General features: G+C 44.9%; 1 protein-coding gene across 1 annotated transcript in view; it reads left to right on the top strand.

Annotated features, from left to right (window-relative positions):
• Nucleotides 1-16403, top strand: part of LOC122813440 (AP-1 complex subunit mu-2-like) — a 1149616-nt gene that overhangs the window by 1053707 nt on the left and 79506 nt on the right. The window lies entirely within an intron of this gene.

Here is a 16403-nt window from a genome sequence, read left to right as displayed (position 1 = left end):
TTCATTGGATTCCTGGTCTTTGTTCTTCATTGTGTTTGCTGCTCTTCTGAGACTGAGTCAGATTCCGATGACGAATCCCTGATTTATTCTACTCAAATTCCTTCTCCTTTGGACTATGGGTCAGAGGAGGGGGAATCTATTAGTCCTGATGCTCAAATTTCCTGTGAGGATACACTCTCTAGGATGATGGATTTTTTTTTCTAATTGAGATTGTGCTCAGGTCCCTGATATCCATAGGAGGTACTGTGAGTTGCTACAGTTGGAGTCTCCTAAACATGCGGTTATACCTCCTGTTTTTTGTTTTGGTTCCTGGGTTTTCTCTTCTCTCTCTCATGTGCATGTGCCTGATTCCCTCCCTGCCCCAAGACCTATAATAGCCTATAGGGTGCCTGAGGATTTGTTTCTTGTTTTAAATGTGTATGCTAACCCTCTCTCTGTCCCCCTGGGCTCTAATAAGCCATCTCAGTTGCTTTTGAGCCCAAGTTATTGCTTCTGACAAAGATAGCAGAACTATGGAATGGCTGGGTAAGAAAGTTTACACTTCTGCTGCCCTAGGTTTTGGGGCTATTAATTATTAGACCCATATGCCCAGGTATGTGTTGTCTCTTCTTTGTCATGTCTGTTAACTTGTTTCTGATATTCCTGATTCTGAGGGTAAAACTTCTGTTATTTCTTTGTTAGGGACTTCCTCTCAAGTCAGTTATCATTCTATTAAATATAGTTATGATGCAGCAGATGCCTCTTCTAGGGTTCTGTTTTTGGTTCAGTTATGAGGAGATATTCTTGACTTAGGCTCCAGCCTCCTCCTCTTTTTTTTTTCAGCTGTTCCCATTAGGGGTCGCTACAGCAGATAATCTGTTGCCATTTCTTCCTGTCCTCTGCATCTTGCTCTGTCACACCAACCACTTGCGTGTCCTCTCTCACCACATCCATAAACCTTATCTTAGGCCCTCCTCTTATCTGGCAGCTCCATCCTTAGCATCTTTTTCCCAATATGCTCAGCATGCCTCCTTAGCACATGTCCAAGCCAATGCAGGCTCACCTCTCTTTCTTTGTCTCTAAACCGTCCAACCTGAGCTGACCCTTTAATATACTGGTTGCTAATCCTGTCCATCCTTGTTGCTCCCACTGCAAATCTTAACATCATTAACTATGCCACGTCCAGCACTGACTCCTGCCTTTTTGTCAATGCCACCATCTCCAGCCCATATAACATACCTGGTCTCACTACCCTCTTGTAGACCTTCTCTTTTACTCTTACTAGTACCCATCTGTCACAAATCATTCCTGACACTTCTCCACCCACTACACCCTGCCTGTACTCTTTTCACGTCTCTTCCACACTCACCATTACTATGAACTGTTGATCCCAAGTATTTAAACTATCCACCTTCACCAACTCTGCTCCCTGCATCCTCACCATTCCTCTATCCTCCCTCTCATTCACACACATGTATTCTGTCTTAGTCCTGCAGACCTTCATTCTTCTCCTCTCTAGAGCATATCTCCACCTCTCCACGGTCTCCGCAACCTGTTCCCTTCTCTCACTACAGATCACAATGTCATCTACAAACATCATAGTCCATGGGGGGCTCCTGTCTGATCTCATCTGTCAACCTGTCCACCATTGCAAATAAGAAAGGGTTCAGAGCTGATCCTTGATGTAATCCTACCTCCACCTTAAACGCATCCGTCATTCCCACCGCAGACCTCACCACTGTCACACCACCCTCGTACATATACTGTACCACTCTTACATACTTCTCTGTCACTCCCAACTTCCTCATACAGTACCACAACTCCTCTCTAGGCACCCTGTCATATGCTTTCTCTAAGTCCACAAAGGCACAATGCAACTCCTTTTGACCTTCTCTATACTTCTTCATCAACACTCTCAGAGCAAACATCGCATCTGTAGTGCTCTTTCCCGGTATGAAACCATACTGCTGATCACTAATCATCAGCTCCCTTCTTAACCTAGCTTCTACTAGTCTTTCCCATAACTTCATGCTGTGACTGATCAGTTTTATCCACTGTAGTTACTACAGCTCTGCACATCACCCTTATTCTTAAAAATCAGTACCAAAGCACCTTTTCTCCCCTTCTCAGGCATCCTGCCACTTTCCAAGATTTCATTAAACAATCTGGTTAAAAACTTCACTGACATTTCTCCTAAACACCTCCAAGCTTCCATAGGTATGTCATCTGGACCAACAGCCTTTCCATTCTTCATCCTCTTCATAGCTGTCCTTACTTCCTCCTTGCTAATCAGTTGCACTTCCTGATTCACTATCCCCACATCATCCAACCTTCTCTCTCTCTCATTCTCTTCATTCATCAGCCCCTCCAAGTACTCTTTCCATCTGCTCAACACACTGTCTCACTTGTGAGTACATTTCCCTCATTATCTTTTATCACCCTTACCTGCTGCGCATCGGTGGTGGTGCTGCGGTAGCGTTGTCACCTCACAGTTAGACTCTGTCCAGTTCGATTCTCAGCTAGAGCGTCATCTGCGTGGAGACATGCATGAATGGGTGTACCTTCGTTGAAGGTTGTGCATCAGGGCTGATAACTCGGCACGTAAAAATCAACTACCAATCATTAGCGGACCGGAGTTCCACTGTGGTGACCCCTAACCGGGAAAAGCTGAAAGACACAAACAAAAAACCTGCTGCACATCTTTCCCAGCTCGATCAGTCTCTCTAGCCAATTGGTACAGGTCCTTTTCTCCCTCCTTAGTGATCAACCTTTCATACAACTCTCCATACGCCTTATCCTTAGCCTTCACCATGTCTCTCTTTGCCATGTGCCTCACCTCCTTATACTCCTGTCTACCTTCTTCATCTCTCTGACAATCCCACTTTTTCTTTGCCAACCTCTTTCTCTGTATACTCTCCTGTACTTCCTTGTTCCACCACCAGGTCTCCTTGTCCTCCTTCCTCTGTCCAGATGTCACACCAAGCACCTTTCTAGCTGCCTCCCTTACCAGCTCTGCTGTAGTTACCCAGCTATTCGGTATTTTTTCACTGCCTCTACCTGATAATATTAAAGCTAAGGTGATGGATGCTCCCCTGGATTCTAAACTTTTGTTTGGGGAAGCTGCTGCTGGTTTAAGTCCTTTCAGGATAAGGGTAAGGTTTTACAGAAGCTTAAACATGTTTTTGTTTCTCCTGTGCCTAAATTTCAGAGAAACTATCCTGCTAAACCTGTCTTTATAGAGATTTTCACCCTTCTACTAAAGGCAAGAAGAGTGGCAAATGGGCTTCTCCTGCTAAGTTTTCTGGGTTTCCAAAGCCTTTCTTTCTGGATAAACCAGGTACTGTATGATTGTCTGTCTCTTCCTAGCCACATTTCCCTTTCTCTTCACCTTTCTTTTACTCTTCTTACCTGGCTTCAGATCACTCAAGATTCTTGGGTTCTGTTGATCATTCGTCAGGGGTACTTCATGGTGTGGAAATCCCACCCCTTTTTTATGGGCATTCCTCAACTGCTTTAGGAACAGCTTCCCTTTTTCCCAGAGTTTCTTCAAACTCTCTTGACTTGGGGTACTATTCAAGAGGTGCCTGTGTCCCAAAGAGGGAAAGGGTTCTACACCAGACTGTTTCTAGTGTCGAGAAAAGAGGGCATTTGGAAGCCTATTCTAGACCTCTCTCATTTAAACACTTTTTTTAAAAGTGACTTCCTTTTGAATGTTTTCTCTTCAAATTCTGTTTTCTCTCCTGCTCCCTCAGTGCTATATGGTGTCTATGGATCTCAAGGATGCTTATCTCCATATTCCAATCCATCCTCTTTTCAGGAAGTTTTTACAGTTCTGTGTTTCTTCCTGGCACTTTCAGTTCTCTGCTTTGCCCTTTGGCCTTTCTACTGCCCCAAGGGTGTTCACCAAATACCTTGCTAATGTGATTGCTTTTTGCAGACTTCACAGGATCCAGATGGTTCCTTACTTAGATGATCTGTTGATTCAGGCATCCTGTCAAGAGACTTTTGCAAAATCTTCATTTTGCTATTTCCCTTCTTCAGAGCCTTGGGTTCACAATACATTTTGCAGTCGTCTCTGACTCCTTCTCAGGATCATGTTTTTCTGGATTGCAGGATTCATTTGGTGCCTATGATTGCATCCCTGCCCCCTCCGAAGGGCTTAATTCTCATTTCTTTCTTTCACACTCTTCTCCCTCTAGCTTCCATTACCACCAGGGAATTTCTGAGAGCTCTGGGCTTCATGGCATCCACCATTCCAGTGCTCCATCTAGCAAAACTTCTCATGAGAAAGTTTCAGTGGTTTCTGAAGTCAGTGTGGCTTCAACATGCACATCCTCTAGGCTTTTTAGTTCCTCTTCTTCCTTACCTCAGATAGGAACATCACTGGTGGATTCAGCAGTTGTCTCTGAACCCAGGGATCCCTTTTCATCCCCCTCTTCCATCTCAGCTTCAGATGTGAGTTGGGGGGGGGGGCAACTTTTAGCTCCTTAAAATTACAGGGGGTGTGGTTAGCTCACCAGCAGAGGGAGCACATCAGTGTCAAAGAGATGAGAGCCCTTCTGCTGGCCCTTCAGGCCTTTCATTTTCTTTTCTCTCCAAGGTCTCTCAAGGTCTTCACAGAAAATACCACAATGATGTAGTATGTAAACAAACAAGGAAGGACGAGCTTGTACCTTCTTTGCTAGTTGGCACTTCTGGTATGGGATCTTGCTGTCAAGTATCAAGTGACTCTTCAGGCAGTTTATATCCCTTCTGCTAAGAACATGATGGCAGACACTCTGAGCAGGTCCTTAACTCAGACCCATTAATAGATGCTTCACAGGGATGCGTTTCTGGACATTATTCACTAGTGGGGTACTCCTCAAGTGGATTTTTTGCCTCTTGTCTGAACAGGCAACTTCCTCTGTTTTGTGCTAGAGCCCCAGGTCCTCTGGTATGTCAGGTGGACACCCTTTCATTCTCTTGGAAGGAGATGTTTCTTTATGCATTCCCTCCCCTTCCTGTCATTCCAAGAGTCCTGTTCAAGATTCAACAGGATGCTCTCAAAATCTTGTTGGTGACTCCCTTTTGGCTGCAACAGCACTGGTTCCCCCTCTACTGCATCTAGCCAGGGGCAATCATCACAAGTTACCTCACAGGGTGGATCTACTCACCCAAGGCAAGGGATCTCTCATTTATTCCCACCTGTCCGTGCTTCAACTGACATTGTGGTTGATATAATTTTGATTCTTCATAGACACCTTATTTCTGAGGATGTGCTGCAAGTTCTGCAGGAGGCCAGGAAACCTTCTACTAGGAAATCCTACTTATCCAAATGGAAGAGGTTTTCTATTTGGTGTCTGTCTCATAACCTGAACCCATTTACTGTGGATGTTCATTTGGTTCTCTCTTATTTGTGTGATTTGCTTGATGCTGGTTTGGCCTATTCTTGTATTAAGGCCCACTTATCAGTCATCTGTGCTTGTCTGCCTTTATCCCCACCTTTAGCTTCTAGTTGCAAGGTCAATCAGTTTCTGAAAGGTGTCTTTTAATATTAGACCTTCCAGAAAGCCTGTTCGCCCCCCTGGGATCTTAATTTTGAAGTTGATTCAGGCTTCATTTGAGCCTGCTGTTTCAGCTTCCTTGCAACATTGTTCTTTGAAGACTGTTCTGTTAGCTCTTATTTCTGCCAGATGGGTGTCTGAGTTGTAGACCCTTATGGCTTGTCCTCCTTTTTTGATTTTTCATGAAGACAGGGTGTCCTTGCGCACTAATCCCTCTTTTATGCCTAAGGTGGTTAATGAGCTTTCCCTTAATCAGTCTATTAATCTGCCTACTTTTTTCCCCTCTCCCCAGTCTGACAGTGAGAGGGTGCTGCATACTTTGCATGTGCACAGGCAACTCAGAATCTATTTGGATCAGACTAAGGCTATTCGAAAACCTGATCAGTTGTTTGTTTCTTTTCATCCTAGGTCTTTGGGTCTAGCTGTATCCAAGCAAACTATTTCTTTTTGGATTTCTAAGGCTATTTCCTTTTGTTACACCTTTCATGGCAAGAGCCTTTCTTCTTCAATCAAGGCTCATTCTACTACAGCCGTGGCTTCTTCTGGTGCTTTTTTCAAGAGATTAGATACTATTTCTATTCTTGAAGAAGCTACCTAGTCTTCAGTGCATATTTTTACTAAGCACTACAAGTTGGATAGTATCTCTAGATCTAGGGCCGTTTTTGCTAGTGCCATTCTCCATGGCTTCTTAGGGGACTCTTCTTCAGCAGGTTACCTTGAGCTTGGCACTCTCCCAAATGCTAAGAACACTGCAGCAGTGAATGTAAGGACAAAGTAAAGTTGTGTGAAATCTTACCATAATAGTAGATGTCCTTGCCTTCACTGCTGCAGTGTTCACCCCCCCCCAATTCTTTCCTTCCTGGATGTACAAGTTACCTCTTGGGTTCCTTGGGCTGGTGTTCCTACTGGGGCAATCAGTTCTGTTTATGGGAAGCCTGAATGTCGCCTTTATGCTCTAGGATATGCAAGGAGCATTTGAGTGATGTTCAGGCTTACCTTTAAATGCAACAGGAAGTCTTTGATATACTGGCCGGATGACAGACTTCCACAGCAGGGAATCCCGAATGTTAAAAATACTGAAGCAGTGAATGCAAGGACATCTACCGTTATGGTAAGATTTTACACAACCATACTTTATCTTTGAAAGTGAGTAGGTTTTTACTTAATGTCTTGAATGTGAAGTAAACATACGTGAAAAAACAGTTGAGAGTGGTTTGAAATTGTGAGAAGGCAAGAAGCTAAACAGTTTGTTGCAAGGGGGAACTAATCGATGTGAGAGGGAATTTGGCATAAGGAAGGAGAAGGAGAAGATTAGGATGTAGAATGTGGATGTTAGTACAGAGAAAAGGAGGCAAGTTAAAAAAAAATTCATGAAGGGAGTCGAGGAACGACCACAAATTCTGGCCTTGTGACACAGAGGACAGCAACAGTGATACAAGATTGATTAGCTACTACGGTGCTGGAGGACCTTCATGGGGAGGGCTGACTTGCCCATCCTAGAAGAAGGAACGCTGCCTGACTTATCTTCTTGGTAGCTTCTTGCATACATTATGAAGAATGTTCCAAGAAAATGAATCCAGTTGCCTACAAAGATTACCAGACAGTATCTTGAATGGCAGCTAAAGTGATACGTGCAGAAGCATGTATGCATCAAACAGGCCAGACACTGTAATCCCTGTGTGACAACCTATCACTGGACCAGTAATCAAGGAACTTCAGTCCTCACCACTGGCACCCATGGGGGACGTACACTGGGAGGATAACATGTACTTACACAGTATTTACAGATGAAGCTCTCTGCATCAAGTGCAGATGTCCTTCAAGAATGCAGCTGCAGTCCTGACATATGGGTTGTCCTGCCTCAGGCAGCCCTTTGGTCGGCCAGATTCCAAAGTCTGGGTCCGGCATCAGCCGATGTCGCCTCCTCCCCGACGTCAGAGCGGCTGGAGTATAAAGGCATCAGCCGACGCCATATTCTTCAGTCTTTCTTGCCGCGCGGTGCCTGAAGCAGAAGCAGTTCGCAAGTGCCGGTCGGTCAGCTCCTGTGTTTTCAGTTACCGAAGTCATCTAAAATCTAAGTACCCTGTTGGGGAACATTTTTTCTTGCCTCAGCCGATGTCAGAACAAATTGAGAAAGTTAATAATTGTTTGTCTTGTGGTAAACAAATACCTCATAAGGACTTCCATTCTTACTGCCTCCCTTGCCTGGGCCCAGACCACGACGTCTCGGCCTGTGCTGCCTGTGCTTGCTTTAATAAGCGCACTCTCAGGCGCCAGGCAGAGTTTGCCGAAAACTCTTTTGGTGAATCCTATGCTTACAACATGCCGTCGGAACAACCGACAGCTCAAACTACCAAAAAACGAAAGGACCGGGACCGACATCCTCGGCCCGCGTCTTCCACCGATATAATGCCTAAGCCCTCCGCGAGTGCTTCGGTCCCTTCGGAAGCGGTAATTCAACCGCTCCAGGCTGATGACACTGCGTTAACTCATTCCTCGGTCTCGGAGACTACACCGGTGCCGGTTGGAGATTTTCCTCCGGAAACCGAAGTTCTGGATCTACCCGACACCATTCCTGTGGACAAAGTTACCCCTGCACGTGGGGCAGCTAGGCCTCCTGTATCCATGTCAATCAAGGCCTTTGCATGTGCTAAGGCCGCCAGCCAGGCCAAGGCCCATCCTAAACCTATTTCTCAGGCCCCTTCTTCTGACAGACAAATTATGTCTCTGGCTGCAGATCTTATTTCTCTTATCAGGGGGTCTCAGCCTCACCCAGACAGAGGTTCTCAGCCGCCTGCAGAAAAAAGGCCTAGAACTGAGCAGGCAGACAACCTCTCTTCAGATGAAGCCTCTGGGGATTCAGAGCATTCAGATACCCAGGAAGAATCCTTCCAGGCCTATGAGGAATCTGATGCTGAGGAATCTATTCCCTCTGCCTCTCCTCCAGAGGATTTTTCTTTCGGTGAAGTCCTCCACTCCATGAGGGAACATTTTAAGTGGCAGGGTCAGGAATTTTCTGATTCTAGGAAAAGGCTGTGTACCTTCCTTAAGCTACCCCAGCACAGACCTTTAGCTATCCCTCCAGTTTTGGATGTCCTGGATGATGTTTTCTCCAACTCCAGTGCTTCCCCTGATTCTCTCCCTCCTGCTCCTGTCAAGCCAGACAGATATTACAGGGTCCCTGACACTCACAAGCATCTCTTTAAGGCCCACTCTGTGGATCTAGAAACTATTTCACAGGGCCCCAAAGGAGTGGCTACCTCCTCAGCCAAGAATCCACTGCCAGCTGACAGGGAAGCAAGGTCCCTGGAGAGATGGGGTAAAAAAGTTTATACCTCTTCCACCCTTGCCATGAGGTCACTTAACTGCCTTTTCCATATGTTTCAGTACCAGGATTACTTACTGGATGATTTGCACGAAAAGATAGCCTCTCCTGAGCCTATAGATAGAAAGGCATTGCAGGATTTGGTTCATAATACCCAGCAGGTTAGTAATCATTTTCTACAGTGTGGTTATGATGCATTGGAGGCTTCATGTAGGGCAGCTATGGCAGGGGCTGTTATCCGTAGACATGCTTGGTTGAAAGAACAGCCACTGCCAGATCATGTTAAAGTAAAGCTCCTGGATGCACCTCTGGATAAACAGAAGCTTTTTGGTGCTAATGCTCAGGATGTGTTGAAATCTATTGAGGAGAAGGCAAAATCTGTACAGACAGTAAAGGATTTCCTCCAGGTTCAGCCACCAAGGTTCAGCAGGAATTGGTCTTCAAAGAATTGGTCCTTTCCAGACTCTGACAAGTTTCAAAGGGGAAAGAACAGGCGTGCACGAGGTAGATGCAATACAGAGGCTCCTACAGGGGACGCCAATGGCAACCACAAAACCAGAGAAGTGGCACAGGTAGTTCACCTGCACCACAGGGACAATCACAATGACTTACCTTTCACTCCGCCTACCAAGGCTCAAAGAGAAGCACCTCTAGGCGGAAAATTATCTCTATTCTCAAAAAACTGGCACATTATAACAAAGGACAGTTGGATTCTGGACATAATAGACAGAGGTTACAGGTTCCACTTCCATACCTTACCATCAGGACAAGGCATGCCAAACCTGCCACAAAATCAAAGGGCAGAGGCACTCATAGAAGTCTCAAAGCTGTTACAAATAAAAGCAATAGAGAAGGTTCCTCCTCAGGAACAAGGCCAGGGATTTTATTCAAGACTGTTCCTTGTTCCAAGAAAAGAAAAACAATAGAGGCCTATATTGGACTTGTCCGTTCTAAATACTTTTCTCATGGTGCCAAAATTCAAGATGCTGACGTTACAGGAACTTCTTCCCATGCTGGGCAAGGCGTCTTGGCTGGTTACTCTGGACCTCAAGGAGGCATACCTGCATGTCCCTATCAGACACAGTTGCAGAAGATACCTCAGATTTCTTGCAGGAACAGAGCATTATCAATTCTCAGCATTGCCATTTGGCTTATCTACTGTGCCCAGAGTATTTACGAAATGCCTGGCATCAGTAGTGGCACATTGCAGACTCCAGGGGATTCAAATATACCCTTACCTGGACGACTGCCTAATACAAGCAGACAGCAAACAGACCTTGATAAAACACTTGGATTACGTCATTCAATTGCTGCAGGCTTTGGGATACACAGTCAACATTCAAAAGTCAAGATTACTGCCATCCCAAGATATTATATTTCTAGGAGCAAAACTGGACACACAGCTACAAATGGCTTTCCTCACAGAGGAAAAACAAGAGCATTTAACAGCTTACTTCAAAGGCCTAGCAAAATTAACCCACCTGACCGCAAGGAAAACCCTGCAGGCCCTGGGGTACATGGCATCTTGCATTCTTCTAATCCCTCTGGCAAGACTACACATGAGAAAGCTGCAATGGTACCTGAAAAGCTTGTGGTTGCAACACAGCCACAACCTAGAAGACATAATACCACTCATTCCATGCCTGCAAAGGGAATTTTTGTGGTGGGCTCAAGCAAGTCACTTAAACGAAGGCATGCTTTTCAACAAACCTCCAACAAGTCAAACTATTACAACAGACGCCTCAGACCATGGATGGGGGGGTGCACATGGATGGCAGATGCATTCAAGGGCAATGGACTCCCATGGAGATGCATCAGCACATAAATCAAAAAGAGATGTTGGCAGTGATACATGCAATAGAAGCCTTTGGAAAATCTCTTCAGCAAGGTCATCTGTTAACAAGGACAAACAACACCACTTTCATGTGGTACATAAACAGACAAGGGGGCACTCATTCCTACCCCCTCTGCAGACTAACAATGATTCTTTGGGAAAAGTCCCTGAAACTGAACATCTACTTGCAATCCCAGTTTGTTCCGGGCAAGGACAATGTTCTGGCAGACAGGTTGAGCAGAAATTTCTTGGATCCACACGAATGGATGCTACACCCACGCATTTTCTCACAAATAGCATCTGCATGGGCAAGACCAGACATAGACCTCTTTGCATCTCATCTCAATCATCACCTGGAAAGGTTCTGCACAAGGATACACCATCCTCTAGCTTGGAGAACGGATGCTCTTTCCTTCAGCTGGAATGCTCTAACAATTTATGCATTCCCTCCTCTACCTTTGCTCACCAAGGTGTTACTGAAGATCAAGGCAGAACAGCCAAGAGGAATCTTGATAGCTCCAGACTGGCCAAGGCAACACTGGTATCCACTACTACTGAGCATAACTCACGCCAAACCGTGGCCCTTGCCTCAATGGCCTCTGCTCCTGACTCAGCACAGTTACAAGACTGTTCATCAGAACCTGCAAACCTTAAAGTTGACAGCTTGGAGAGTTCCATGACTCAGACCCATGACTCCCTCTCCGAAAAAGTTCAGGAAATTCTGCTGGAGGCATGCAGACCTTCCACCAGAAAAACCTATTCGGCCAAATGGAAGAGATTCACCATCTGGAATGTCAACAAGGGCCAGGATGCATCATTGATGAACATACCTCAGATATTAGAATACTTGGCAGAAATGTTTCACAGTGGCCTCTCATACTCTTCCATCAAAATCCACGCTTCAGCTATCTGAGCACATTACAACTGTGATCCACCTGGGTTTTCGCATCCCTTGCTAAGACAGCTTCTAAGAGGCATAAAGAATATCAAACCTCCAAGGAATCTACCAATTCCTGCATGGGACCTCAATTACGTCTTGGAAAAATTAACTCTTCCTCCTTTTGAACCAGCAGCATCTTCAGAAATGCAATTTCTCTCTTGGAAAACGGTTTTCCTGTTGGCAGTCACCTCAGCAAGAAGAGTCTCGGAGATACAGGCCCTCATGGCAGTTCCTCCTTTTCTCATCTTTCATCAGGACAGAGTTTCCCTTAGGACCAATCCTTCATTCATGCCTAAGGTGATATCCAGAGTGTCTCTAAACCAAGCAATTCACCTGCCTACTTTCTTTCCTAACCCTCAAAATAAAGAGGAAAAGCTGCTGCATACTTTAAACATTCACAGACAACTACGTTACTACTTGGACAGAACAATGTCCACCAGGAAGTCTGACCAACTGTTTGTAGCCTATGCTGCTGGAGTGCAAGGAAAAGCAGTCACCAAACAAACTATCTCAAAATGGATTGGACACTGCATCAGATTCTGTTATTCTTTTCATGGAAAAAGTGTGCCAGCTAATATTAGACCACACTCCACCAGAGCTATGGCCACTTCCACAGCTTTTCTAAGAGGAGTGGCTACAAAAGACATTCTAGAAGCTGCTACATGGAGCTCCGTGCATACATTTTCCAAACATTACAACCTGCCTTTATATTCCAGATCCCAAGCAGGCTTTGCTTCTGCAGTCCTGCAGGGCATTTTAGCTACACCATCCTTGTCTTAGATCCTACCACCCCCAGCTTGGCTATGGTATTCAACCCATATGTCAGGACTGCAGTTGCATTCTTGAAGGACATAGTACAGTTTTGTACCTACCATAAATGTAGATGTCCGATAGATATGCAACTGCAGTCAGGTTTTCCTTCCCTCCTTCCCCTTTGTTTTTCCCCTTTTGGGTCCTTTCCCCCCTTACCTATCAGCTGGGGATATATTTTATGGTGTATCTGTTTATTACTATTGTGCATGTCTGGTTTTATCTGTTTATCCATTCACAAAATTTAGCCTTCCTTGGAGGGCACATGGCATCTGGGGCAAGAAACACTGAAGAAGATGACGTTGGCTGATGCCTTTATACTCCAGCCGCTCTGATGTCGGGGAGGAGGCGACATCGGCCGACGCCAGACCCAGACTTTGGAATCTGGCTGACCGAAGGGCTGCCTGAGGTAGGACAACCCATATGTCAGGACTGGAGTTGCATATCTATCGGACATCTACATTTATGGTAGGTACAAAACTGTACTTTTCCCTTAAGAGCACACAGAGACCACATTCAGTCTGTGTCTAGTTTCACCCTCTTTCTCCAGATCCCCAGTAAGACTCCCCACTGGCACAGCTATAGAGTTGAGATGTCAGCTGAGTGGCCAAGCCAAGACCTCCAGCACCCTCTATGTCCAACCAGTGCTTCATGTTCTTGCCCAACACACACACACACACACACACACACACACACACACACACACACACACACACACACACACACACACACACACACACACACACACACAGGTTTACTAGCTATGCACACTTTTACCTAGACTATAAGGTAGTTATAACTGCCACCAGCCAACTCCTTATCAGCTACTTTAAAGCCCATAACAAAGGGTATCCAATCTTACTGTGTAATACTAATATCACTACAACGATAGTTTGACCAAGAGCAAGGCTATTAGGAGTAGGCCACACAGTGTCACCAAATAAATATGCAAGTACCCTTGAAACTTAAATATCTCTAGACAGGTCAGCCACAATGAAAGGTTTAAATATATTTAATAATAAATAAAAGAACAAGAAAATGCCCCATATATATTTACAGTGACATCAGAGTTCAAAATCACAGGAAATATTAAAACAACATTGCAGGACAGTCTCAAATAAATAAAGAAAAATATCTAAACTAAGCTTTGCTATATTCCTGACTATATCCAAGAGAATTGTACTGTTCTTTAGAAACGTACTTCATCAGAGCAAAGCAGATGTGGTGAATGGTTCTTGTCAGGTCCAAGACAGAATACAGAATTCCCCGTCTCTCTAAGAGACTTTTCAAAATAGTGTCTCAAATGTTACTGCTGGATAGCTTGCAGAATTACATCATTTCTTGTCATCTGACTCTGTTCCAGGTGAAACCCCTACTGCTGGAAGCTTAGCAGTATTTAGCATCTACCTGTGAAAATGCATAAACCTCAAATCTTTGACAGATGCTGGAAGTCATAAACCAATTGCATTCCTTCATACTTTCAGGGGCAGTAATTAGTTCACTCCAAAGACAATACAGAAAGCTGCTCTGTATAGACTCTGTGTCTCTTGTTGCACTGAGTACTGAAAAGATACCATCTTTTATTGCATAGCCATAAAGTAATTTAATTTCAGCTTTTTTTCTGAAGTTAACATCCTGTATTCCAATTCCCACTTTAAAATGTATACATTTAAACAGTTACAGTAGTGCATGTACATTTCTGTTGCCTTCCAGTAGGCCCACTGTGGTTACATTTTAAACACAAGCACTTTATGAAATACCTTTCTAACACGCATCTGTATTGACCAGTTTGGTATACACATAAATTACAGTTATAATATAGCTGTAACACAAGCATCTTATATAGATCATGTTGATATTCACAAATGATATATAATTATATACAAAATTCCAGGTAGCTGTGCTGGCAGTATACCCCTTTGCCACACTCTGTTTCAGAGGAACATATGCTGTAAGGCAATTCTGGAAGTACAGGCATAAGTCAAAAGCACTAATGCCTGGATGATGGTTGTGGTAGAAAGAGGGGAAGTAAAGGATGGCAGACAATGCACAAGAAAACACAAAGAAGTAATGAAAATGAAAGGCTGTGCAGAGCAGGTAATATTAGCAAAGGAGAGGAGGAAAATAGGAATGAGCTTCAGGAGGACAGTTAGGAATTAGAAAGGGGGAATAAAAGGGAGGAAAAAATGACAAGTAAGAGTACATTCACTGAAGGCTATATCAGGGTATTACCATTCATTAGTGAATCAAAGAATCAATGTGGTAATGCAGTGCAGTATGTAAGTGACATTGAGTAATTCCAGAGTTGCAGACCCATTAATTCATGTAGCAGGGCTTGACACTCATTTTGCTTAAGTCCTGACAGTTTTCAAGTAAGGCATTCCAAATCCTGGAGATGTGTACGGCAAGAAGACCAAACTTATGATTTCCAGTGGTTATCAGGTTAGCCCCTGCTGATCTGGGTCATCTAAGTGACATGTCATTTAAGAAGGAAGCAGCATAGAAAGGCAAAGATTAGTATAAAGAAGTATACAGGTGAGCAAATGGTAACAAGTTTTTGGTCTGAGATGATCTAGCCATCCTAGCCTTTTAAAGGAGACACAGTGGAACTACTTCCAGATGGAATTAATGGATGTTATGTGATCCTATCTCGCCTACATTCTGAATGATGGGTTCGGAGCCGATCCCTCGGCTCCGACTCGGCACGCTTATGCCAAAGAGCGAAGTCTCTTATTGGCTGAGCTTACTATATCCCAGGATGCACCACTGCCAGTCCCCCAGATCTCGTTTGCCGCTTCCCTGCGAAGACGTGGTCTCGAGCTGGCTGGGCTGAGTAGCTTTTATTAACTACTTTTTCTGTCAGTTTTTTGCTCTTTTATATCACAAAAGCTGTTTTAACGGCTATCGCTGCCTTTGTGTACGTTTGAATTGTGAAATTTGTTGTGTGTGATTGGGTTGAGTTTGTTTCGGCCCCCCTTACAATCCAGGGCCTTTTCGGTCAACCTTTGTAAACTTTAAGCTTTTAGTGGTTTAAAGTTCCGGTCATTACAGCTAAGGTTGTGTTTTTACACTATTACTGTAAGCCTTGGTTTTTTTGTCACAAGCGAATCTATAGTTGTTAAATTTCCTGTCAGAAGTTGTTTAACATCATGTCTCAAACCCCTAGGCCTTCGGGCTTTAAAAAATGTTCTAAATGTGCTTTTAAGATGTCTGTTACTGATGACCATTTACTTTGTGTATATTGTTTAGGGGCAAAGCACTTGCAGGAGTCATGCAGCGTATGTCACGCTTTTTCCTCAAGGGTCCTCCAGGAGAGGAAAAATAAATTGATTCTCAAGGGTTAATTAAACCCTCTTTTGAAGAAGCCTTGTCTTCCTCTCCGGCTCCTGCTAAAAAGAAAAGGGCTTCGGTTCCGACCAGTCCGTCGGATCCGACTGCCAAGAGACCTAGGCAGGCCTCTCCTTCGGCTCCAAAGACTTCGGAGCCGAGGTCGGAACGGTCTGCCTCGATGCCTCCAGTATCGACTCCTCGGGCTTCGGAGCCGATGGCTGGGGCATCGAGGCGGGTCACCTTCGTCGGCTCCACTGCTCTCGGAGCCGACAAGGGTCGCCCGCTCAGACACTTCCTCCTCGGCGCGAAGTCTACCTCGGCACCGATGGAATCTGGTGTGTATTCCTCGGCGCCGATTCTCATCGAGTCGCGGAGCCGTCCCCTAGTCCCTTGGGGCCGAGGAGGTCTTCGAACCCGCTCTGTTTCCTCTCGGTCTTGAGAATGTCGGATTCTGATATAGACAGGGTGCTCCAAAGACTGTTCCAGTCCCCAGTCTTCCAAAATTTGTTTCGGTTCCGACCCAGTTGGCTTCGAGCCGATGACCATGACCCACCCCATTGCCATTCCTCCTCCGACTGCTTCTCCGTGGAGCAGGTGCTCTTGGAGCCGGTGGAGATCTCAGGGTCGGCTCCGACCCTTACT

Source organism: Protopterus annectens, chromosome 10.part0, assembly GCF_019279795.1.
Source record: "Protopterus annectens isolate FY-2018-M chromosome 10.part0, PAN1.0, whole genome shotgun sequence".
Classification (NCBI taxonomy): domain Eukaryota; kingdom Metazoa; phylum Chordata; order Ceratodontiformes; family Protopteridae; genus Protopterus; species Protopterus annectens.
The sequence above is the reverse complement of the archived record's forward strand: the minus strand, read 5'-3'. Positions and strand labels throughout refer to the sequence as shown.